Below are 27,004 nucleotides of genomic sequence, written 5' to 3' on the forward strand. Positions count from 1 at the left end.
CCCCGTAGAAAAAATCCGCCCAAAAAAAAAAAAAAAAAAAAAAAAAAGAAAAGAAAAAGAAAAGAAAAGAAAGAAAACTAATGTAGGAAATCTTAACATATCACAAAGTGCTTCCCCTGGGACCAGCAGTTAGCATAATGGCTATGTCGCTGGACTCCCATGTAGTCGACCACAGTCCAAGTCCCAGACCCAGTGGCTTAAACTCACGCCAGACGCGTGTGCATGCGGGCCCAAGATCCTGAGAGGAGAATGAAGGAGAAGGGATTGCGGCGTGGTCATCCCCCCTGAGGGATGATTTCTCGCTTTCTGTCTCTCTGTCTCTCTCTGTCTTTCTGGAGAGCGTACGCGCCCTATAGCAAAAACCTCTCAAAACCAAAAAAACAAACCAACAAAATAAATCAAAGTGCTTCCCCCTTATTTTTCTTATGCATTATGTTTCCTATTAATAAAAATTCCCAAGTTAGAGTTAGTTTATTTTTAGCTTTTTTACCAAACTCAAAGTGGCTTTAGAAAACTGCTAGTGATAACAAACGGAGACCAGGGAAACAGTTACCCTCAAAACATAATCTGTCTCAGTTCCACTCCTCTAATGGTAAATTCTCTTCTTGTAAGTTAGAAAATATGAATAAATAAAAGTAGAACTCCCTTTATATTTTACATCCCATCCTTTGTTTTATTGGCCTTCCTTTGTAGGCAGAGTGAACAAATTTCTCTTTGGTGTGCCCTCTGTGACAATAGTTCTCGAAGTGTGTCCCTGAGTAGCGTCATCAGTGTCCTTTGGGACTTGTTAGAAATGCCGATTCTTAGCCTCTAACTCGGACCGACTGAATCTGAAACTCCAGGATGAGACAAGCAACATGTGTTTTAACAAAACCCTCTGGGTGATTTAGGTGCGTGCTCAAATGTGAGAACTGCCACCCCAAGGCAAAGATCTTAAAACCAAACCTACCCAGGGGCCAGCAGTTAGTGTAATGGCTATGTTGCTGGACTCCCACATAGTTGACTGCGGTTTGCGTCCTGGACCCGGTGGCTTAAAACTCACACAGGGCGCGTGTGCGTGCGTGCCCAAGGCCCTGAGAGGAGAATGGAGGAGAAGGGATTGCGGCGTGACCATCCCCCCGGGGGGTGATTTCTCGCTTTCTGTCTCTCTGTCTCTCTGTCTGGTGAGCGCACGCGCCCTATAGCAAAAAAAACTCTCAAAAAAATCTACCCTAAATATATTGTTTTCTGCTATTTTCTCTCCCCAAATGAAGTTGAGTCACTCAATCTGACATCAAATCATAGACGTGTCTCTACTACTCTATGAATTGTTTTACTTCATATATGATCATTCTGCATTTTATACACCTTCTTCTTCCTCTCCCCCTTGCCTCCCATTTCATGATCATTTGGCCAGTAGGGATAAGATCTGAATGAAGGGAAAACTATGCCCTGGCGAATAGCAGAGACAGATATGGTGGATGGCAAACATGAAGGAATAGAGAAAATGAAGAATAGAAAAGCCACAGGGGATGGAGAGGCGTCAACGGTATATATCCCTCGGCTGCAGCCATAGCTTCCATGGCCTCCATTCAGGCATTTACCATCCTCCAGTGGCCCCACTTTCCCACAGGTCACCTACCCTTGAAACCTTATCTTCTTCTTCAAAATGCTTCTGCCAATTGTAGCTGTCCACTGAATTCTGCCTTTTCTCCTTGGGAAGTTCTCTTGCATCTTTGTTCATCAAGTGTGAGCTCTGCGCTAGTCTGCTTTCCTCATTCAAAGGAAAAAGGATCATAGATCTCAAGAGGGCTCGAGAGTGAGTGTTCCCGTGATCCCCTCTAACCATCTTGGACTGCCAACATGGCTTTCTATGACATTTCCCTTCTTCAGTATATTTACAGGCCTTTAGGTGAAGGCTGTCTGGGAAATCTTTATACCAATCTTAAGTTTTCTATAAGGTTGAAATTATTTCAAAATAAAAAGTTAATGAATTCTGAGTCCCACATTTCATGGAATGATTATTTTTTCTCCCTCCTCTATCAATCCCCTTTTCTTATGTAACCCCATGTCCTCCTTCTCAATCCTCCACGTCATCCAATATATGTTTCCTATCATGTATTTGCAGGTTGCTAGACACTCTTGTAGACACTCTTGTAGACACTCTTGTAGACACTCTTTGTGCACCTACTATTTTTCAGTCATAGGGAAAAGCATGTCATTCACATGTTCTATGCTTTAAATTAGAAAGTTCTTGATTAGATCTTTGAGATCCTCAATATGTTGGGGGTCCTCAAAAATTCATGTAAAGTGCATGCAAAAAGCTTTGTTTGGATTTTTTGGAACCAAAATAAACTCATACTTTAATTTCATTTTTCCACGAATGCTTTGAAGTCCCCTCAGATATCTTTCCACCACGCCAAACTTGTTTCTCAATCCCTGAAGGATCTTCTTAGTTCTTCCACACCTTGGCCCACAGTCATGCCGTTCTTATTTCTGCTTACACACCTTTACCTGGATTGCCCTCTGCTTGCAGAGATCACAGCCATCCTCCAAGGCCCAGCATAGGTCTTTCCTAGTCCAGTTAGTTTTACAGGTTTAACTCATCCTCAGTGATTTGCCGTCTTCCACATACCCAGAGCACTTAAAGTCTTTGTCACACAGTGGAAAGTATTTATTTTCTTCTATCTTTTTTCAAGATGAACTGGCAGATCTTTGAAGTCAAAGACTACTTCTTATGTGTTTGATCTTTTAGAGATGGACACATGACTGACTCCAAAGAATCTACTTTTTGATCGATATTTCAGTGTAGTCTACAAAACAGGGTAACAGTCGATTGTCATTTGTCATGTATGCTATATCAAAAATAATTTTTAATGAACATGCTTATATATTAACTTTTCTTTTTAAATATCTATTCTTAGAATCTCTGTGATCTTTAGAAAAAGATAGAATTTTTTACCTAAAAAAATAAAAGGTATATACAAGTTGTGGGTTGTATATAAATTCTAAATAAGTACAGAGAAATAGAAGGAGTAACAATGTTGGTCAAAGATAGGCTTATTAATATTTCCGATGTATTATTTTTTGAATGGGCCTTTATAATTCCTGTCATGTATTTTTCACTCAAAACTATCTCAAAAATTGTTTTTCACTTTAAAAGAAAACATTATTATGTAGAAAATTAAATACCAAATAGACAAAATTGTTCTTTAAAAAGTGTGACAGGACATAGCCAAAATAACATCAAGCAATTACATGTATTTTTGAATCTTTATATTTTACCAAGCTAACTGCACAAATCAGAACTTAAGTGAGTCATTTTTAAAAGAAGTACAGGAAGTAAAGAAAAGACCTCATTTAAAATGCTTTGTGTCTTATGCTGTAATTTACATCTAACAAAAATCTTTGAAGCATCTGAATAAATCAATTTCTGTTATGAGAATCTAGTTTTATTATTTCTCTTGGTTCTCAGCACTGAGGTACTCTTTCAATTCTGGCAGTTCAAATGAAAAGAAAACAATCAAAACCATGAACAAGAAAAAAAAAAAGTATAAAAATATAAATTTTTAGGGCCAGTCTTGTGATCTGGTAGTTAGGGGAGCTGGATCCTACCTGACCTATGGCATAGTTCAAACCCTGGCTCTGGTGGCTTGAGAAATGCACTGGGTGTGTGTGCAGGTGGTGTGTATGTGTGTGTGTGTGTGTGTGTGTGTATGTATGTGTGTATGTATGCATGTCTAAAAGTTGAATAGGATGGAAAAATGGAAGAAAAGGAATAGCAGCATAACCGTACTCCATTGGGAGTGCTTTCTCCCTCTTCCTCTCTCTCTGTCCCTCTGTCTCTCTCTAGCAAGTACATGTGCCATCTGGCAACTTTTTAAAAACATTCTATGTGTGTGTATGCATGTATGTGTATGTATGTATACATATACACATATGATATGCATTTTGTATATAAAGTATACATATAATTACATATAATTTTATATAGATATGTATATAAATTTTGTAAAGATCAAAAAGAAAGGATTTTGAAATAAAAGCTTTTGAAAGTTAAAAAAAAGAGAGAGAGAGATTGAAAATGTACTCCTAAGGCTATCAGGTGGCATATTGGTTAAGGCATTGAACTCTCACATGGCAGACCACAGTTCAAGTTCTGAACTCAGCAGCTTAAAAATCTCTCCAGGTATGTGTGTGTCCGTGCCCAGAATCCTGAGAAGAGAATGGAAAAGGGATTGCGATATGGCCATCCCCCTTTGGGGGTGATTTCTGGCTTTCTGTCTATTTTTCTGGCAAGTGTGTGTGCCCTGTAGCAAAAATCTCTCTCTCAAAAAAAGAAAAAAAGAGGGACCAGCAGTTAGCGTAATGGCTATGTCGCTGGACTCCCACGTAGTCGACCGCGGTTCACGTCCTGGACCCGGTGGCTTAAAACTCACGCCGGGCGCGTGTGCATGCGTGCCCAAGATCCCGAGAGGAGAATGGAGGAGAAGGGATTGCGGCGTGACCATCCCCCCAGGGGGTGATTTCTCGCTTTCTGTCTCTCTGTCTCTCTCTGTCTGGTGAGTGCACGCACCCTATAGCAAAAACCTCTCCAAAAAAAAAAAAGAAAGAAAGAAAGAAAGAAAGAAAGAAAGAAAGAAAGAAAGAAAGAAAGAAAGAAAAGAAAAGAAAGAAAAGGTACTCCTGGTTTGTGAAGTTCCCAGAATGCACAGTCCTGTTATGACCCAGGTGATTTACTTGTAGGAAAATTTGAATCAGAACACAAGTAGAAATCAGAAATTCGTGAAGTTAATTGATATGCCCAGAGTTGTACATTGGGATAGCAGGAGTGCTAGGAATGGAAATTCAGATCCCAGGTTTCTTCCTAAATTAAAACTCACGTTATGTTATACTTGGTAGATTATGTAAGCCAAGTGTTGCTCTGTTTCCACTGACTTTACCGTGAACCTCATCAACAGTTCCTATCAATGTGTGATATTTGTCACGAGGGCTACTGTTAAAGAGTGTCTTATCATTTCTGCTCTAAAACAAACCCATCGATAAATGCATTGCCTGGATATAAAACATTGTTTGTATCATTTAATGAACAAAAATAACATTGATTCCACTTTTCTGTATTATGGTAAATACTTGTTCCAAGTCACCTTGGAGCTTTCATCCTAGAGAGAAACGTGTAAGCCCCTGAACCTCAGAATACTAGAATACCCAGATCCAAAGGAGTCACCAGTACAAATTATTTACACTGCACCTTGTTATACTAGTTAATAAATGAGGCTAAGCACTTTAATAACCTAAACAAAAATTAACAGCAGAACTAATCCTAGAATTGATCCCAGTGCTCTTTCAGTGATACCGTATCATTTTCATTTCATTCAGAAAATATTGTTTTAAAAAATTCTGAAGTAGCGAAAAAGATAAATCGTTCATTTACAATGTGAACAAAATGGTGTGCTTTGACTCATTTAAGGATGATGACACCTTTTAAATATGTCTTTTCTTTCATTCATAATATGTTACACTAACAAGTAGTTTGAAAGGCCATAGAGGAAGTTTAAGTCGGCTCTGCGGCTGCCTTACGTACCAACAGTGATACAAAACACCAGCATGTAGGCCCAGGAGGAGCTACTCTGGAGAATCAGGGAAGAAAATCAAGACTTACTTAGACCTTATCTTGGGAAAACAAACAAACCCTCACAATCACCTAAGACTTTAAGATAATGTCACTTTATTTTTCAAATATTGGGAAAAATAATAGTTACGACATAGTGTGTAGCCCTATTTATTGAATATGCATGCCTAACTAAGTTAAAATTGCCTAGATGACAGCTTTAATTATGGTAGTAAACACAAAGGCTGAAAAGTCAAGATAATGAAAACTAAGTTCACCACAAAGGCCTTAATGTGTATTAGTCAATTATTTGTACCTGTTCGTGAATGCAGTTTATGAATACGTGCAAGCTTAAACAGTTGTGATTTACTGTTTTTGGAACAATAGTGTTTGGATTTTATAAAGGACAATTAAAAACTAGATTTTTCAAAATCCCATTGTCCATGTAGTTTAGACCTTTGTTCTGCCAATATGCTCAGTCTTAAAAATGGAATAGTCGGGGGAACCAGCAGTTAGCATAATGGCTATGTCGCTGGACTCCCACGTGGTCGACCGCGGTTCGTGTCCCGGACCCGGTGGCTTAAAACTCACGCCGGGCGCGTGTGCGTGCGTGCCCAAGATCCCGAGAGGAGAATGGAGGAGAAGGGATTGCGGCGTGACCATCCCCTCTGGGGGGTGATTTCTCGCTTTCTGTCTCTATGTCTCTGTCTGTCTGTCTGGCGAGCGCACGCGCCCTACAGTGAAAATCTCCCCCCCCCAAAAAAAATGGAATAGTCGGCATTTGCACAGTTGCATTCATATAGTACTTTTCTGACATGCTATATGCTAAGCTAACTTATTAAAATAACACTTACTTGAAGATCACCTGTGAATTAGTAAAATGTATCTGACATAGAGTGGAGGAAGAGAAGCTTGCCGCTGTCTCTGTGTCTGTCATGCTGTAAAGTATACAACCAACGTGTTAAATATACATACTGTGTTCTGACAGGACTGCTACCTATGTAATGACCACAAGAATTCTTTTTCAAGTTTTCTATTCTTCCATGAGACAGACAGAGAGGTAAAGAGACAGAGATATAGAGAGAGGCAATGTCAACATGGTCGTCATGCCATGGTCTTCTCCAACCTCAGCTAGCCAGGATCATGAACATACATATGTACCTGGCATGTACCAGAAGAACTTGGGACAGGAATATGAGTCTTCTCATGTGTCCTCAGCATCACAGAGCATTATGTTACTGCTATACCACATGACTAGCTAATAATTTTTAACAAAGAATTATTGTTATTTCATTCATTCATTCATTTATTTGTTTTTAATTTGACCAGAGAGAGACAGAGAGAAAGAGGGAAAGTGAGAAAGCAAGACACTAGGTCAGGAATCAAACTGTGGTCAGCCGTGTGGGTGTGTCCTATGCCTTAACCACCATGCTACCTGCTAGTCCCAGGTCAGTAATTTTTAAAACTGTGAAAATAATATCCTAAAATCAGTTTCCTGATGGCAGGGGTTGCAATTTATTTACTGTAGTTGTATCCTTCACACTACCATATTGCGGAGCACCTAACAAAGGACTAACTCAGTTTTAATGGATGAATTAGAAAAAGAATGCCCAGAAATGAAGGGGGTGGGGGAAGGATCTTAGCTTATGTATACAACACAATACCTGTACTTGGAATGGCACTTTAATTAAATATGGGCCCTGCAGACAGACCATTCTACCCAGGTTGTATATCAGAATCACCTAGAAAGCTCTGAAAATATGCCAGTGCCTGAGCCTTGCCCACAGGGAGTCCTCTTTAATTGTTCTGGGCTGGGCTGTGAGAACACATATATATATATTTTAGTCTCCTCAGTAATGAGCAAGAGCAGGCAAGTTGGAATGCCACGGACTTCTCTGCAACTTTCATGTGTTTTTCATATCTGAAGGTAAACTAATCTTAGTTTTAAGCCGAACAAATATATAAAATATTCTGCATCAATGTCTTCATTTTCTAAATGAGAAAACTGAGTGGCAGGCAGGTAAAATTTCTTGTCTGATAGAAAACATCTCATAAAAAGCAAAGCTGGGACTGGAATCCAGGCCTTCCATAGCCTGCTGTTCATTTCTCATCTCACACCGCGGTGTTTCTCTCACGATCACAGCCACGCTTTCTGTGAAAAAAAGAAAACATTAAAGCTCATTCACACAATAATGTTCAGCTGTGTGGTTTAAATCCCAAGCATAACTTTAACAATGGAAGACGAAGATGTATAGCATTTTATTATTTTCTATCTTCAGTGCAAAACATAACCCTCCCAGCTTGTATAATGCAATTAACTGACTCATTGGAATATAAAATTATTAGGACGTGATACTCAACTCCAGTAGCGTATGAAACTCATAGAGAATTGGTTGGATTTTTAAATTAACTGGCTGTTATGGAAGACAGCAAGATAGTGAATGTCTGAAAATTGTGCTACCTGACTATAGCATAATGTTAAACTCTCTTACACGTAATTGTCATCTGGCAACCCTAACAATGAACATGGCAACCATTCTGCTTAATAGTTTTCTATGGTAAATATGCTTCACTTAATAGTGAGAGAAAAATAAAAGAAAAGAATTGGCTGACCTGATCTTTTTCAGTCATTAAATAATTTTTTAATTAAAAAACACATTTCAATTAGTATCTCCTCTTAATTTAGACTCTAGGCATTATGAAAGTGTCTACACGTATCAGTGTTTCTGACTTAGGCCACTACTTCAAATTAATTACTTCAAAATAACATTTATCTATTTCAGTAATTCTTTTCTTTTAATATAGCCACTCCATCAGTTAGATTTTTATGTATGTGAGTTTACATATAGAAATCGAAGCAAAAGCACTTTTAGTTCATTCAAGCTGAAAACTAGATGTTACAAATTGATTTGATGTTGTTATGGGAAAAATTAGTTTTATTCATTTTTAGTTGTATAGTATAATTGAATCAGAAAACTTTGCATTAGGTGTTAACTTCAAATAATGTTTTCTGTTTAAGTGTGTGCTTTAAAAAAAAAAAAGTTGCCAGAAGACACATGCACTTATGAGAAAGAGAGAGAGAAAGGGAGAAAGAGAAAAAGAGTGAAAGGCAACCCAATGGAGCATACTCACACCACAGTCCTTTCTCCTCCATTTCTCCATCCTGTTGGGATTTGGGGGCATGCGTGTACAATGACTTGGTATGTTTTTCAAGCTGCCACGGCAGAGATTCAAACCACTTTGGGCCATGTGAGATCCCTTAATCACTAGACTAGGGGGCTGGCTCCACTTTTGTCATTTTAAAATATGATACTCACAGTATGACAATTTTCTAGATTCACTGTTAGAATTTAACTTTATTGACTTGTTTCCATGTGAGAAAATGCTAGGTCCCTAATTACCCTCCCCAGTATAAATGCAACCAGATTAGTACCTAAACTAATGAAAGAATCGGTGGCACATATACTCTATGGAATACTATTCAACCATAAAAAACAACAAAACTTTGGCTTTAGACAGACAGTGGAAAAATATGGAAGATTTACTGGTGAATGAAGCCAGGCTATGAAGGAGAGACATTATATATCCCCACTGAATATATACCAAGTGTCTGCACTCTATGAATGAAACCGATTGACTAAAGGATATAGAAACCCAATATATGGATACAAATACCAGATATAGTGTGTGTGAAAGAGTAGGGTCTGAGGAAGGGCATTTAGAAGAAAACTAGGGAGGCAAAGCATTAATGGGACAAAGAAATGTGGTATTATCTGTTGAAGATATTTTATAGTTTTATCAACTGGACTAGGGAGAAATGTTCACCTGTTGAAATATTCACTTTGTAAGCTAAATGATGTGATTGAATGTATAAAAGAAAATGAAATTTAAAAGTGAAAAATAAAAAAACAAATAAAATAAAAATAAAACAAACATATGTTCCATCTCAACATAAACATCACTACAGGGAACAACAAGATGTATAAGCTATCTTTAAGGAGTTTGGACTTATGTCCACACATATAACACAGCCAGACTGTATTATAAAGAAGGTACTTCATCTTTGTTCAGTTAGTGCTAGGGGTTGGTAAATCTCAGCAAACCCTTTGGAGCTATAAACTGACCTTAATGGTTTTCTCAAGACCTGTCTTCTGAAACATTCATGCAGCCTTGAGAGTCAAAACAGTTTAATAAGTTTTTTTTTTTTTTCTTTTTAAGCTTTTTTTTTTTTTGTCATAGAGAACTTGTACCTGCCTGCAAGAGACAGTGGGAGGGAAAGTGAGAAATCAAGGGAGAAGGAAAGGCCATGCCACAATTCCTTCTCCATCTAAGATTTTCGGCATGTGCACACACACACATACACCCATCTTAAAATTTTAAGCAGGAGTCTGGTACCTTAACCACTAGGCAACCTGCTGACCCCAAGTGAGTTTTTTAAAAGGACTTTAGGTATTGCTGTATGACACTGATCCTCATGTCTACATATTTATGGTGAAAAGAAACCAGAATATAGACACTTCTATCAAAAGGATAGGGACAAAATGTCAAAGTTTAGGAGGGTAAAAGGATTTTTTCGGCCTCCTTCAAATTAACCACCCAGGTAATTTTTAACTGGTTTGTTCATTATCTGAAATCTCAATAGTCCCATATCTGTACATAATTCTAGGAAAATAAGTGGGAATTGTTTCAGGCATGTAAAAAAGACTCTTAAATATTACTGTTATTCCTAATTTTTTCTTCTTTTGTTCTCACCAAGATTGCTTTCTTTCTGTGAAGTCAGTGGTCATAGAAATTCTGTTCTTTAGCCTAAGAGATAAGTGAATGTTTTCTCAGTTACATAACCAAGTGATCTTTTGCTACCTGGCTCAGAAGAACTGACCAAGGAGTTGTCTCTACAGGCATATGTTAAAAGTGTCAGACTGGGAACCAGCAGTTGGCATAATGGTTACATCGCTGGACTTCCGTGTAGTTGACCACGGTTCAAATCCTGGACCTGGTGGCTTAAACACATGCTGGGCACATGTGCATGCATGCCCAAGATCCAAGGGAGGAAAAGGGATTGTAGAGTAGCCATCCTCCCTGGGGGGTGATTTCTCGCTTTCTGTTTCTCTGTCTCTCTCTGTCTTTCTAGCTAGTGCATGCACCCTATAGCAAAAAAAGCCTCTCCACGAAAATTAATTAATTAATTTAAAATTTTTAAAAAGTGTCAGATTGTGACAGTCTGGTGTGCATATGGGGACAAGGTGTTGCACTCTGGAGAGTAAGGCATGATCATGTTACACAAAACATGATTTGTAACATGTAACATGTCTAGAAGCTAATGATTTGTCTAGAATTTTGTGTATGAGCTCCTTCATTTTAAAATGGGCAACCTCTGAACAGGAATATGTTACATAGCAGCTGCTCTCTTTCATATTATGATAAAGCTTTTACATTCACGTCAGTGGAAACCATTAGTATCTCAATCACACTGACTGAAAATTTTCAAGGTATTGAGTAAAGAAATAGTTCTTTAAAAGAATTGTTTAACTTTATTTATTTTCAAGTTGACCAGAGAGGAACAAAGCAAGAGCAAGCGAAAGAGAGAGAGAAATTGAGAAAGCAAACCACCAGGTCCAGGACTCAAGCTGCGGTTGGCCATGTGGGAGTCCAGTGCCCTTAACTACCACACCACCTGCTGGCCCCCGAGTAAGAAAATAATTTTATGTTGGCTAAAAGAACAACGTTACATTTTTGAAAGTAGTAGTAGTAGTAAAAACCAGTGTATACTGCTTCCTTATTTTTGTAATAGTTTTATCAATTTAGTTGCTTATCCATTTTGACAAATTGCATTGATAAATAGATAATTGATAAATTATATTGGGTTGTTGGAGAAGTCATGACATACTTTCGTATGTAAAATGCATCATGACTTTTCTGACAATCCAGTTTATATAAGTACAAACATATATATGCACACACACATACATATTCAGAGTTTGCTACATATATAAGAGATATTTTACATTTTGAGTGCTTCAGCTTTTATACTTGTAAGTAATCAGGATAATTGTCGAATTTGTACTTTTTCCCTTTTAATCTTTGTGGAATAATATATTTTTATAGGATTTCTTATGTTAAAAGATAAATGTAAATAGGTGAATGAAGAAACTGTTTCTTGGATCCTATGATCACGAGTCAATATTCAATTATTACACTGTTCTTTTTGGTTTTCTTACCAAATAAAGCTGTGATTACAATTCCAATGTTTAAAATAAACTATAATAAGAAAATAGGAAAAGCAATAAAGAAAATAGGTAACAGCAAAATAAAAGCAGTGAAGTTTGTTACTTGATTTAAAATTCTGATATTATACTACATTGCTTAATATTAATTTTATCAATTACTTATAGTTTCTATGAATTATATTCCAGATGCTTAAAAGGGAAGAGAATAAAGTATTATTTTGGGGGAAAAATGCATTAAGCTATTTCTTTTTTTTAAGAGAATATATTAATTTTCAAACACTTTGCTCAGACATGTCATTTAACTGAGAATTCATTTCCCTTCAACTCATTTTGACTGGTACTTTAAAAAGTTTTTGCCTTATAAATGTAAGATAGTGCTTATTAAATTTTTTGACACACCAAGTTTGCATAACCCTTTTCTTGGTAATGATAACCCGTCAAAGTTCCTGTGGCTCTGACTCATTCTGTACCACCTGAGACACTTCAGCCTCTTGACCCCTATAATCCCAGCTCTTCATTAATAATCACAAAATGAGATTAAATGACAGATGAGGCAGATTTTCTGTAGAAACCCTTGATTTGACATATTCAATTTAGAGAATCATCTTTCTCTTTTTACTTGCCAGAGAGTGTATGCCCTCCCTCATTAGAGAGAGAAAGAGAAACAGGGAGAGTGAGAAAACACCCCGCAGTGGGCTAGGGCCATGCAGCAATCTCTTTTCCTCCATTTCTCCACCCTGTCCAGACTCTATCTTGTTGAGGTTTTGGCCATGGACACGCATATAACCAGCTTGTTTTTCAAGCTGCTGGGGCCAGGATTTAAGCCTCATGATCAGTTGGCTAATTTGTATCCCCTCCCTTAACTACTAGGCCATGTGGCTAATCCATGAAGCATATTTCTATATGCACATACTTCCATATAAGAGCATTTCCCCCCAGTAAGCTATTAAGTGAATTATTCTACAGCTCTTTCCAGAAAATGTTCTTGGAGTGTAGAATGAATAGGAGTGGGAGTAGAGAGAGAGAACTTGGAAGGTTCATGTTAGGAAAGTGATAACAATAACTGAAATATCTGAGATGCTTGGTGTCTTCTAGTTACTGTGTTAAGTGCTTTACATTTATCCATCAATTTTATCTCAGTAACAATTATATGAAGGAAATTATTTTAAATGAAAACTCTCAGACTTGGAGTGGTTTAGTGATGAGGTAGTGAGTGGAATGCTGGGTATACCTCCTATTCTCAACCATTACATGATAGATAAATTGTTCTAGGACATTTGATTTAAAAACAAACAAAGAAAAAAAGCAAAAATAAATTATGATGGCTTAGTGATAACACAGTGGGTGTGAGGATGACCCACATGGGAAGACTCTGCATTGGTGTCCACAGAGCTCCCTGAGCTTGCTGGGCACACACATACCCATGATCTGGGCTAGCTGAGGTTAGGAATGGATTGTGGCATGAAGACCCTCTTTCTTCCTGTCTAGCTCATGAAGACGATAAATAAACTTTTCTCAAAAGACAAAGAGATGAATATACTTAAATCTTCTTTTCTCCTTTTGTGTTCCATGCAGTAGCCATTGCCAGTGCTCAGAGCTCCAGGTCATCCTTTTGTTACACAAAATCTTCTTCCGTGGTCATATTTTCACATGCAGCACTGAGCAGCCATAATAACTTGCCAACTATAATTGAAGCAATCTATCTAGAAACCATATAATGTTCTCATAATTTTTCTGATTTACTCTGATGGGGAATAGAGAGGGGAGAGGGCAGCAAGCTAGACATCTAAAGACTGCCTTCTCTTTCTGTGTGTCCTTAGACAAGTTATATAGCTTCTCTGGGCCTATTACCACATTTATAACTATACACACACACACACACAGAGAGAGAGAGAGAGAGAGAGAGAGAGAGAGAGAGAGAGAGAATATAATATAATTCTGGTGGTCTTACAAGCAGTAATTTTCTGTGATACTTGCTTTCATAGGTGACGATATAGGCATATGGAAAAGTCTTAGTTGTCTTTGTTGGGTTGTTGTCACACACATACCCCCCAAGAGTGGCATAGCTTGCAATTTAAAGAACTGCATATCTTAATTCTTGAGTCATTTGCTTATTATCACGCTGTATACCTTTCTTGGAGTCAATTTTGACACCCAACGAATTGAAGAGGTGTCTTATAGTATTAAGTAACAGAGTTTTAAGGTTAAAAATCCCTTCTGAGGTTATGAATAACATAACCAAAGGTGTTGCCCATGGTTGTCAGGTTGATAAATGCCTAAACATTGTAGCAATTCTGATTATCACCACCAAATTAATGATGAGTTTACACTTCTTGAAAGATGGGGCTAATGAGGTGAGTTCAATCCATGAATCTTCCTTGTTTTTGTCAGCAATTAAAATAATTTCATAAATAATATGGGAAAGTTGGCTCACAGCATTTCAGTTAACACAGGTTCATGTTTCAATAGTGAGACGCAGCACAGTGGCACAAGCAGAGGGTGACTGTGCGATGGCTGAGGCTGCACAGGGGCTGGCGTTCTTGGCCTACCCTAAAGAAGTGGAGTGTGGTGGTGCAGGTCTGCAGTCCTGGCTGACTGGGAAGCCTGGACAAGAGAATTGTGCCATCAGACCCTGTCAGAAACACCTATCTCTGGGACCAGTAGATGACATAATGTTTAAATTGTTGGACTCCCATGTAGTCGACCATGGTTCAAGTCCCAGACCCAGCTTCAAACTCAGGCTGGGCATGTTTGCATGTGTGCTCAAAACCCTGAGAGGAGAATGGAGGAGAAGGGATTGTGGAGTGGCCAATCCCCTCTTGGGTGTGATTTCTTGCTTTCTGTCTCTCTGGCAAGTCCATACACCCTGTAACAAAAATCTCTCTTAAAAACAAACAAACAAAAACAACTGTCTCTGGCTAACTAGTGAGTTAGTGGTTAAGGAGGCTTACTTTTACATGGTTGACTGTGCTGTTTGAGTCTCAGACCCAGGGACTTGAGAATCATGCCACCCACATACGTGTGCATGCCCAAAATCCCAAGAAGAAAATGTAGAAGAGATTATGGCATGGCCATTCCCAGCAGGTGCTTTCTTATTTTCCCTCTCTATTTGTCTCTGTCTCTCTGTGATGAATGCACATGCCCCATAGCAAAACTAAACAAACAGAGAACACTCCTGTCTCTCTTTCTCCCTCCCTTTCTGCTGCCTCTCTGTCTCACCTGTGTACTCTCTGTCATTAAAAAAAAGAAAAATTCAGCCATGTTTCGAAAACTATAATCTTATGTTTACAAAGCAAATGTCTACATGCAGGTAGGAAACCCTTCAAGTGGAGAAGTGCGTATCAATATTTTCTCCCCCACTACACCTAACAACATTGACATGAGCAGTTTTTGCAGATGGCAGCATAACTAAAAGAACCTGTGATCAACTGTAAGAAATTTTTGAACTACTAACTCAAGCGTTCACCACCTGAGGTCTCAAAGATGTAGACACCTCCTCTATTGTGAAGAATGAATATAAACGCCACAGAAAGACCCTACAAGGGCTATTGAGCCACCTCTTACTGCCCAGGGTGAACAGGGAAGGGACAGCAACTACAGTGTTCCAAAGTAGATAACCAATATAGAGAAGGTCCTAGAAATTGTCCTTCAAAGTATAGTTGAAAGAATGAGGAAGTTTTATCTCAGAGAAGAAGAGATTTAAGGGAATTTGGAAAACTCTCTTCAGATAGAGTAAAATTTATACTCTAAACAGTGTGCTCCTTCCAATTTGTTCCATGATAGTGTATAACAATTATGCTGGCTTATGAAACTGATAATGAAGCTTCTTGTCCTTCATATCACTTAACTGAAATATCCTTTAAAATCTAGGTATAGAATCAACATTTTACTAATAGTTGTTTTTGTTCTAATCTTTTAGTTTGGAGTTTTTACTTTCTACATAATATCTTTTCATTTATTTGTTTGTTTTTAGCTTTTCTTTTATTTATTTATTTATTTATTTTTTTGTTAAAGGCTTGTGTGCTAAAGGGGGAGTGATGAGTGAGAAATTTCCCCCTTGAGGGAAAGGGGTGGCCATGCTTCAGTCCCTTCTCCTTTGGTCTCCTGTTGGGATTTTCCACCATGATTTTCAAGCCACAAAGTCCAAGACTTGAGTCACTCAGTTGGCTATGTGTGATCCAGCACCTTAACCTCCACTCCACCTGCAGGCTCTATACAAAGTTCTATTGACAGATAACACTTGTAGTTACTCGATACTTTTGCTCTGTTTATATCTATAATGGGTCATAATACACTTAGATGCATCATAAAAACTTGATGGAAAAGAGTATGGCAACAAATGGACTTGAAATGGAAATACCATTGTCCCAACCCCCAGTACTGTTCTAGTAATCAGCCTTGATTGGAAAAGATTAAATTAAGTAATTATCTTGAAACTAGACTCCCATCTTTTTTTTGAATTGAGTTTCTTTTGTTCTCTTTCACAGTTATGCAATGGATTATTGTACCTTGGGTTGGCATCAGGAATGGATATGCCCTCATGAGTATATGTAACTTCCTGGCAATTGTGTGGGTGACTCTTCATTGCTGTTAATAATCAGCTCTTGCCCTGTGTAGCAAGTCTTCATTGGGGTGTACTCTTCCTTAGGGCATACCATTAATCATAATAGGTAGAGGAGTTTTCTTTCAGAAAGTTAGAGCACAAAATTTTTAAAAATGTAAACAGAAGCATAACAGTAAAACAATTAATTTGAATCCTTTCATTATGTTGCCAGAATGAATATCTGTGTAACAAATTCTGTCACAGAAAATTATATTAAACGAATTGTGATTAGGCTTGTCATTTTCCAAGGGCATGTACAAATGGGTTTCTTTATAAGTAGATTTTACTATACATATTCTCCAAATGTCAGACTGCTCTCCATGTGAACAGTAGAAAATCAGTAAATGGTTTTAAGAAAATTGACTTGATAATGATTTTTAACCTTCCAAATAAGCATCAGATTTCAATGCTGCCTTCCTTTTTATTGAAGAGAATCTTATTTTTTTTCTTTCTCTCTAAATTAGCACTGCAGAGGGATTTAACAGCATGGTTTCCATTTACCTTAATAGAAGTTACTTAATGAAATCTATGCATACTGCTTGGAAGTGAATGGTTAAACTATTCTGTTCAGTGTTCTCTGACCTACCGACTTTCTTTCTTCATGTTTTCATCAATATATTTCACTACTGCTATTTGTATATCTAGTGAAATAATTCATGAGTTTATTTTAAAATATATTTACATGTATGTAGTCTCTGTAGCACATAGTGATTGACAACTGAGACCAAGTTCCATTAAAATATAGAAATAGGTATAAACAATTGTATATGTGTACATACTCTGCATGTAAGCACAAATATTTGCTTAATTTTTTTTTTCTGAGTAATTAAACAGTCTTCATAGAAGTTCACTCTGAAAAAGTAGACTAACCGCCATCAGAATTTTCTACTTCGGCTAAAAAAAAAGATTGTTAATGATTAAACTAATTTATATTAATTGTTTAGTTTACCTTTTTTTGTACAGAATACTTTTAATGCTAAATATGTGTGTATCTAAACTTGTTTCAGATACTTGCATGAAAATGTAATTGGTCTTTATTTAAATTGAGAAAGCCCACATATTCTACAAATGATTTATTTGGAAAAGTGTAGCCTTTTGATAATTTGAACCAATCTTCTTTAAACTCAGCTTACCTCCTACTTAAAAACCTCCATCTGCTATCAGTTTTTAACAATAGTTTCCAGTGAGGTTTCATGAGTGAATGTAATTTGAAAACAATTTTTAAAATCAGTCTCAAAATGTTGGGATATGCCCCAGCATTTTTTTTTTTTTTTTTTTTTTTTTTACCATTCTATGAGAATTGAATTGTCTGTGGGGCCAGCAGTTAGTGTAATGGCTATGTCGCTGGACTCCCATGTAGTCAACCGCAGTTCGCGTCCCGGACCCGGTGGCTTAAACTCACGCCGGGCGCATGTGCGTGCGTGCCCAAGATCCGGAGAGGAGAACGGAGGAGAAGGGATTGCAGTGTGGCCATCCCCCCTGGGGGGTGATTTCTCGCTTTCTGTCTCTCTGTCTGTCTCTGTCTGGCGATCGCATGCGCCCTATAGCAAAAAAACCTCTCAAAAAAAAAATTGAATTGTCTGTCAATTTCTTTTTCTTAATTTATTTATTTTAAACTTATTTACATTTAATGTCTTTATACATTTCTTTTTCCAGCATAATACCATGCATGTCAGTCAAGACAAAGATATTACTATATACATTACCATCTGCAAATAGCTTCTAATTTTTTGTCAATTAAGCATACTTTTACCTGTTTTTTCTTTCCCCTTTCCCCTCTCTCCCTTACAAACTAAACTTATTTTTTCACATTTTATTGATTCACAAAAGATCTTAAACTGAAAGTATGGAAAAAGTGAGAATCTAGTGACAAGTGCACTGTAATTTTCTTCTGAAATATTTTTTTTCTTTCACCATTCCCCCTTTTACTAAAGAGAGGTATAAACTAACTTATTTGAAAAAAAAAAAAAAAGAAAAAAGGTTAATCTCAATTTGGTCTGTTATTTTCACAAAGCCCCATAAGAATTCAGTTTCTGATGCAAGACAACAGATACTGTTGTATCATTGAACTTATGCAAATAACTATTCTGCCACAAAATAAGAATGCTCACAAATATTTTATAATTGCAAAGGATTCAGGAAGGGAGAAAAGTTTGTATTTCAATTTAAAAAATTCTTTTTTTAACAAATTTCTGAACCTATCAACAACTAAAAGAAAACAAAATTCCTTAAATCTGGAAGACAAAGTATAAAATAAAATCAGTAATGTTTTAGAAAAAAGTCATAGAATTCTATTTCATCAGTTCAGTCTCATATAATCTCTCTTTTGTTGAATTTGCAGTGTTACTGTGGTCTGACCTTTCTGTTAACATTCAACATTATTATTGATATTTCAGAACTTGTTGCTACCATTAAGTTGGCCTTTTTCTTGATCATTTTTTGTTCTCTTATTTGTCTGTCTGTCTTCAGTTTCCCTGGTATAGTACTCCCTTCAGAACTTCTCAAAGAGCTCTTCTGATGTTGATAAATTCTTTCAGGTTTTGTTTATCTGAGAATGATTTTATCTTTTCTTCCCATATGAAGATAATCTTGCCGGATATAGTATTTTTGGTTGAAATTGTTTTTCACTTAACACTTTGAATATATTTTCCCATTCTTTCCTTGTTTGCATTGCTTCCAATGAGAGGACCAATGTTAGTCTGATGGGATATCCTCTAAAGTAACTTGATGTTTTTTCTCTTGCCAATTTTAGTATCTGGTTTCTGTCTGTGATTTTAGTCAATTTGGCTATGATGTACCCTGGAGAAGATCTCTTGGTTGATTCTATGTGGGGTCCTTTGTATTTCTCGGGTCTGGGTATTTGAATGCCTCTCTAGGTTTGGAAAGTTTTCTTCCAGGATTTCATGGAATAGATTATGGGATACAGATTATCCAGATGTTTGGGCATCTAATGATATCTAGTATTACTTGTATATTATTCTGATTTTGGGGATTATTTTCTCAGTCTTTTTGGTGAATTTTTCTAGGTCAAAGGTTCTGTCTTCTACATCTGAGATTCCATCTTCTGTATGGTCTAAACTGTTTTTAAGACTTTCAAGGGAGGTTTTGGTTTCCTATATTACAGCCTTCATCTCTAACAGTTCCATTTGATTCTTTTTTATGGTGTGTATTTCTTCTTTCAGATCATGGAAAAACTTCCTTACCTCTTAGAACTTGTTGTCTCTTTTCTCCTGCATTTTTTGGAGTTTATTGTTTCTCTTACATCTTTGTTAGCTTTGTCACTATGAATATCCTACATTCCTTATCTGACACTTCCAGGAGTTCCATTGTACTATCTGTGAACGAGGAGGGATTTTCTTGATTTCCCATATTTCTTGTGCCTCTGTGGTGGTTTCTGGTCATCTGATGGACTATACGTTACTTCTTATCTTCTTGAAGTTAATTCAGAGTGTTAGAGGCATGCAGAAAGAGAGGACCTGCTATATTTCTGCAATTCTGTTTCCCTGATCCTCACCAAGCAACCTGCACTTCTGTCAGTAGAACTGGATATTGCAAAGGCCTCACATTTGCAAGGTAATAGGTACACCTGGACTGAGCTACAGGGTTTCAACTAAGAATTCAGAGGTGTGTCGAGGAGAAGAGCTGTGCTCACTGTAGCTCTGTATTTCTCCCAGCTCCTCACTTTGCAGACTCTCTTTTCTGATTTTTAATCATTTGGTGGTATATTCACATTTGGCTAGTTTATTAGAGATTTCTGCTACTATAAGCTCATATGCTTCACTTTATTGTAAGGTACTTCTATGCCTATTTCTCCTCTACGGCTGTGTTTTGCAATGTAGTATCCACAGAAAAGATCTTCAATTTATATTTATGAAGATCAATTTCTCCCTTTCTGTAGCAGTTAAGTGAGGGTTGAAGTTTTCCATGACCCTCAAAGTATTCAGATGTTTCACTAGTGTGCACCTAGACCTGCTTAGACACTTAATGTGTAGAATGTGAGAAGGAAAGTGAGAAAGTCAGGTAAAAGAAAGGAAACAAAAGGAAGAAGACAAAAAAGAAAAACAATGAAAAGGGAAAAAAAATTTTAAGAAAAACACAAAAAAATTAGAACCACGTGGCATGCTGGTGCACTGCACTAAAGGGGCAGGGCTCGCCCACCTCAGATGCACATGTACATGGATTCTGGCCTTTTCTGTCTGTCAATTTCTATAGTCCTTCTAACCTTGTCAGTACATATGGTATCGCTTCTTAAATTAACAAACCTTATAATTTAAAAAACACTTTCCTAAGGGTCAACCAGTGATATGGAGGGTAAAGTGACTGGTTTTCACATGACTGACAGAGGTTTCAGTCTGGACCCAGAAACTTGAAAATCACTCCAGATGCATGTGCGTGCATGCCTAAAATTCTGAAAGGAGAATGGAGGAGAAGGCATTGCAGAGTGGCCATATCCCTTAGGGAGTGATTTCTTACTTTCCCTTTCTTTCTGCTTCTCCCAGGTGAGTGCATGTGCCCTATAACAAACAAACAAAAATTATATGTGTAATATGCAATTATTGTTTCCGTTTAAAGCCTCACTCTAGTTTTTCTACCCAATAAAATCAAGAACTGTCTTCTCAAAGTTAATAAATTAGTGTTCCCACAGTCATGTTTCTTGATTATCATGGCTTAATACAACTTTTTCCTTTAGATTTTTAGTTTTCCAAACTAAAAGTGATGATTTCTTAATATTTATTCCTGTGAAGATTTTCTGCCTTTTCCAGTGACCCGCTTTGCTTAATTTTCAGTTCCATCCTACCCCTCTGAAAGAGCAGCAACCTGAGACATGTTTTTTTTTTCCCTATTTTATTTATTTTTAACATTTGTTTATTTATTTATTATATACATTCAATGACATTGTTTAGTTTATGAAGTGAACATTTCAATATGTGAGCATTTCTTCCAGTCCCGTTGATGCAAATATCTTCAACAGAGTACACCACACCTCCCCGTCCTATCAATGCTCTGTCTCTGTATCCCTCCTCCAAATGTCCTTCCCTAGGCCTCACTCCTCCACACACACCACATCTGACATTAACCCCCATCTCTTGTGTTTGTATATCTTTTAGTCAATCAGTTTCGGTCATAGAGTGTAGACATGGTTTTCAGGAGCTGATGGTTCACAGTTCCCTGCATGGTTCAGGCAGTGTTTTCTGTATTCCTTCCTGATGGGAACCTGTATATTGCTGGCCTTTTCACCTCAGAGCAGCATAAAGGACATCTGTCTGAAAATTCAGCACAGTGACTCCATGTCTCAACTGCTAAATCAGAGCCCATCATTTCAAAAAGTGTAAGTTCGATTTATTTTTTTTTCTGAGTCATTTTATGTCTGTCTATGTTAAATCCCATCTTCTGCATTAATTATAATGGATTTGTACAAAACTTTGCAAATCTCTATCACATTTTTTATTTATTCCTTGGTAGTTGTTTGGCATATCACATACCAGTATAGTTGCATGCTATCAAGACCTACATTTTTAAAAAGGGAGAGAGAAAATCTTAAATACTGGCTAATAAAAAATCATTAATGAATCAGTTACAACTGTTCTTCCTACTATCTTTTATCCTCAGTGTTTTCTGTGTTTACATAAACTCCAGGCTCCTACTATGTGCCTAAGAGTACCAGCTGATTCCTTCATTATTATGTTACTACTCAATAAACTATCTCCAAAGTATTTTGGCATCCCCTACATTATATTTATTGAAGTAAGTATTTGAGTTATCTCCTTCAATTTCCATTTGAGTATTCCAGTTTTAGAGTGATGTTAACACCTTTTCGAAGCTCAGCGTTCAGTTTTAGACAAACCTCCTGAGGTTCAGTCCTTTGATTCACATAAAACTACACGAGTTTATTGGCTTAGCTAGTTTTCGTATAAATCTCAGGTATTTGCATGTGAAAGCCCAAAATAACACATTCCCAAAATGTTCACATCTAACTTTAATTTTACCTGATACAAAACTTTCTTATCAAATTTCATGTTAAGAAAACACATATAGCTTCGTACAGCGTGTGCTTAAGAGATGATTCTGGATCCTTTTGGTGACTGGCTTCAGCCAAGAATGATCTTTCTATGTAGGGGGGCTTGTTCTTCAGGCTTTGGGCACCAAGTTTATCAAGAAGAGCATCATTTTGGACTTTACCAAACATCCTTGCCTAAACTAATACAGAATATTAATGAACTTAGTGTCCTTGGGGGCATCTCTTGGTTTACAATAAGAACTTAGCTACTAGTTGTTATGAATTTATTATTATCTATTATCTACCTTTAATAGTATTATTGAACTTCAGGAAGAAAATGCTGAATTGCAATGTGTTTGGTTTAGACAGATATTTTGAAAATCTGATTATCTTCTTAAAGATGCTGCATTTCTCCTCTTAAAACTTTTTCTTCTTCTCCTCTTCCCCTCTCTCACCCTCCCCTTTTCCCTCCTCCTCCTCCTCTTCTTCTCCTCATCATCTTCTTTTTAATTTGCCAGGGGGTGAGTGTACTTGTGTGAGAGAGAGAGTGAGAGCGAGAAAGTATCCCCATGCTGGATAGTCACACTATAATTTATTCTCGTCTATTTCTCCTCCTTTTGGGATTTTAGACACACACACATACATGCATACACTTGGCATGTTTCTCAAGCCACTATGTCTGGGACTTGAATGACACAAAAGACCATGTGGGATCCAGCTGCCTTAACCACCACACCACCAGCTGGCCCCTTTCTTTTTCTTGAATTACCAGAGTACGTATGTACTTGGCAGAGAGAGCTAGAGACAGAGAAAGATGGAGAAAGCACCTCCCAATGGGGTATAATCATGATGCAATCTCTTCTCCATTTCTCCATCCTGTCAGGATTTAGGGCACACACATACACACATACCTGGTATGTTTTTCAAGCAACTAAGGCCAATATTTGAACCATGGTTGGCCTTGTGGATCTGGCTGCTTTAACTACTAGGCTATGGGGCCAACCCCTTCTAATATTTTCTTGTGATCTAATTTGGCTGAGCTCATTTAATTAGGGAATATCATTAATTTGTGTCCTTTTTTATTTGAATGATGCAATGTCACAATATATTAATGTTACAGTGATGAAAGCCAAGTTTATGCCAGCTTATATAAAGTGACCTCATTGACCTTTTCAGAGCATGTGCCAAGTTTTTGTCTTCTGATAAAGGAATAGCACCCTATCCAAGGCTCTCGAAGAGAAGCTCTTCACAAACATTAGTTAGACTGAGGAAATGCCCTTGCAAGGGAGTTTTTGCTTTTGTTATTGCTTTTGTCCAGACTCATCACTCATTTATTCCAGAGTCACAAAATTCAGTTGCCAGACATCAGAATTAATTTTAAATCAAAACTGTTTACTGATTACAATGGAATGGATCACCTTCAGTGTCATCCCATACCCTCCCCTCTCCGTCATCAAATAAGCATAAATCCCATGAGCATCTCTGATGACTAGGTCATTGCTAGGAACTATGGTTACCCAGAATTCATAAAATATAGTTGTCTTACTGAATGTGAACTTGTGAAAGCAAGAACTTTCTTTAATCTATAACCATTTCTGCGTTCTTATCATGTCCCCATTGTAGTTAGAAAGACATTTTCATGTCTAGATTAGGAGAAAAAGTCATCCTACTTCCTTCCTTAAGGAAGTTATTTTCTAAACAAGATTTGAACTAATGCTGTGCTTTGTTTTTTCTTTTTTGAAATTAGTTTTCCTATAAACATGCTATTAAGATTTTTTATAGTTAATACAGAAGCCAAAAGGACATCATTCTCAAGTATGTAGTTACTACTGGAATGGATCATGGTGTTCATGGTCCCTATTTCACTAACTTATTTTCTCAAATCCCTCAAAATAAATCTTTTGGAGCTGTAGAATCGCTGTTTTCAGGGTTGTCATTGCCCTTAATTTAATATGGTTAACATTAGGCCTGTTGTTTGTGTTCAGAGCAAACTGTGATCAGATCCCAGACCCCCCATGAAGCTCTAGTATGTTCATTGGTACCCTAACCAGCACCACCATGACTGAGCCCCACATCTTGATTATATGGACTTTACTTGTGATTAATGTAGATGTTCTTTGTTAAGAGATTTGAATTTATTTTGTTATTAAAATTGTAGAGAATTATTGGAACTCTAATAGTAATTTTTGCTTTCTATTCAAACATTGATGGCCATTAATGTTTACACTGAACTGGCAATGTAATAAAGCTATCTGATATGTAAGAATAACTCATTTATGAATCAGGTTATGTACATTTGAGAATTTGTTCTTAAGCAATTTATTAAGAAGAGGATACAACTATTAATCTAATTGAATACAGGATGCATATTTGGATGTTAAACATAAAGATTTTTTTTTTTGTCTGCTATGGTAGATAGATATTTACTATGTGCTTTATGATGTAAGAATTTTAAATTAAAATATTTTAGAGATTTTCAGAGGGTGGCATTGATAATTGTGAGCTATAGATATCTTTTTTTGGAAGGTATCATTAAAAAATGACTAATGAATGAGTCTTCCAACTGAATCATGAGTAATTGTTTTTCATATTAATAATAAAAGCAATGTGCTTTTTTAAAGCCCTGTTCTTCGCTATGGAAAAGACTAACCGTAGATGAAACTTTCCTTTCCTTTTCCAGATTGTTCCTTGGCTTCAGCTTTTAAATTAGTGATAACATATTAAATTGACAGTGATTCGAGGACGATTTTTTCTCTTTGTTAATAAGGGAGAATGATGGGATGCCTGTGTGTGTGTGTGTGTGTGCTTGCAGTGTTTTTTGTTTTTATTTTTTAGGTGGGGTCTCTTACTGCCTCAGGCTCTTGAGTGTTGGGATTATGGGATGGCTGTGCTTAGATTTTTAGGATGGGCCTGGGAATTGAACCCAAGCTTCCCACGAGGCCTCAGCCTGCTGAGCAGCAACATCCCATGTATCTTATCATAGTTGTGCCAATATGTTTTTGTTGTTGTTGTTATTATAAGCTAGTTGTTTTTAGTGTCTAGACAGATTTTATTTCTACCACCTAAGACTGACTTTAGAAAGAAATTATTTTATATTTCAATGAATACACACACTACAAACTCAGTGATTATTATTTTAAATAGAAGAATATACTGGACCTGCCCATACGGTACAGTGACTAAGCCCTGTGCATGAGAGCTGGAACCCACATTGCCAACTGTGGTTTGAATCCCAGACCCAGTGGCTTTAAAAACATGCGAGGCATGTGTTTGTGCATGCGCCAAATCCTGGTGGGATAGAGAAATGGAGGAGAACAGACTGCTGTAACTATGCCCCACGCCCCATTGAGGGGGTCTCTCTCTCTTACTCTCTCTCATGAGTGTGTGTGCACCCTGGCAAAAAATTAAAAAATTAAATTAAATGGAGAAGAAGAAAATACTGCCAAGTTTATCATACGTGATGGTTATGCTAATATATAAACACTCTGGAAATCTTTAAATCATTCAGAATGATATTCCTCCAGTCCAGTAATAGTTTAATTAAAAAGAATTATGAAGTAAATCATTTAAATGTTGGGGCTGGCCAATGGAGCAGCAGTTAAATAAGATGCTCTGCGAGGCTCACCTGCCTGGGAAGTTCCAGGGTCATGTCCAGAGATCTGTCTGAGTGTGCAGTGGACACGTAGATCTTGTTATCAGGACCCTGTTGGGGATCTCTCTCTCTCTCTCTCATAAAAGAGATAAACAAAATTCTTTTAAAAATCTCTATTTTCCTGGGTCGCCCTGTAGCTTTATGGCTGTGGAAGCCACTGTCTATGTAACCAAATGCATTAGAATCCCATTCCAGTGGTTTGACAAACCAATGCTAGGTTTGGTCTGGTGGATGGCATGGAGGTTAAGGTGCTGGACTCCCACGTGGTCAACCACAGTTCAAGTCCTGGTCCTGGTGGCTTGCTTTCTCACTTTCTCTTTCTGGTCAAATTGAAAAATAATAATGATAAATAAAATGAAATAAAAAATATTTTAATAAAAGAGAAACATACCAGGTTCATGTGTGTACATGCCCCAAATCCTATCAGGATGGAGAAATGGAAGAGAAGGGATTACAGTCTGACTGCACCCCATTGTGGGGGTGCTTTGCTTTCTTTGGCAAACACACATGACCTGTATCTATTTTCCTTTCTTTCTCCTTTATTCACATTGTTTTTAATTTGCCAGAAGGCACATGTGCTCACCTGAGAGTGACAGACAGAAAGAGAGAAAAAGAGGAAGAGAGAGGAGAAAGCACCCCCAGTGGGGCATGGTCACGCCACAATCTCTTCTCTTTCATCTCTCCCTCCTCTTGGGATTTTGGGCACACACACACATATGTGTCCGACATGTTCCTGAAGACGTCGGATCCAGAACTCAAACTGCATATGAGGGATCCAGCCGTCTTAATCACCATGTAGGATAGGGAGATTTCAAATTTAAAGTATTTCTTGATGGTATCTGTTCAATTAATGTATCTTTAAGTTTCTTTTGTAAGTATTATGTGTCCCAGTGTATCTTAAGATTCCAAGCAAAATGATTACTGCATTTCCTGA

General features: G+C 37.3%; 1 protein-coding gene and 1 long non-coding RNA gene across 2 annotated transcripts in view; one reads left to right on the forward strand and one right to left on the reverse strand.

The window, feature by feature from the left end:
• Positions 1-27,004, forward strand: part of LOC102471472 (cGMP-dependent protein kinase 1-like) — a gene marked incomplete at its 5' end in the record, with an annotated part of 641,417 nt that overhangs the window by 89,754 nt on the left and 524,659 nt on the right. The gene's annotated exons all lie outside the window — the stretch shown is intronic.
• The window catches only part of LOC102470060 (uncharacterized), a 37,387-nt gene continuing 17,437 nt past the window's right edge, over positions 7,055-27,004 (reverse strand). The window contains exon 4 of the long non-coding RNA XR_335839.2: positions 7,055-7,742. This is a non-coding gene — a long non-coding RNA (uncharacterized LOC102470060). The remainder of the gene's footprint in view (positions 7,743-27,004) is intronic.

The sequence above is a fragment of the Tupaia chinensis genome, unplaced genomic scaffold (assembly GCF_000334495.1).
Source record: "Tupaia chinensis unplaced genomic scaffold, TupChi_1.0 Scaffold000546_1, whole genome shotgun sequence".
In the NCBI taxonomy this organism is placed as follows: Eukaryota; Metazoa; Chordata; class Mammalia; order Scandentia; family Tupaiidae; genus Tupaia; species Tupaia belangeri.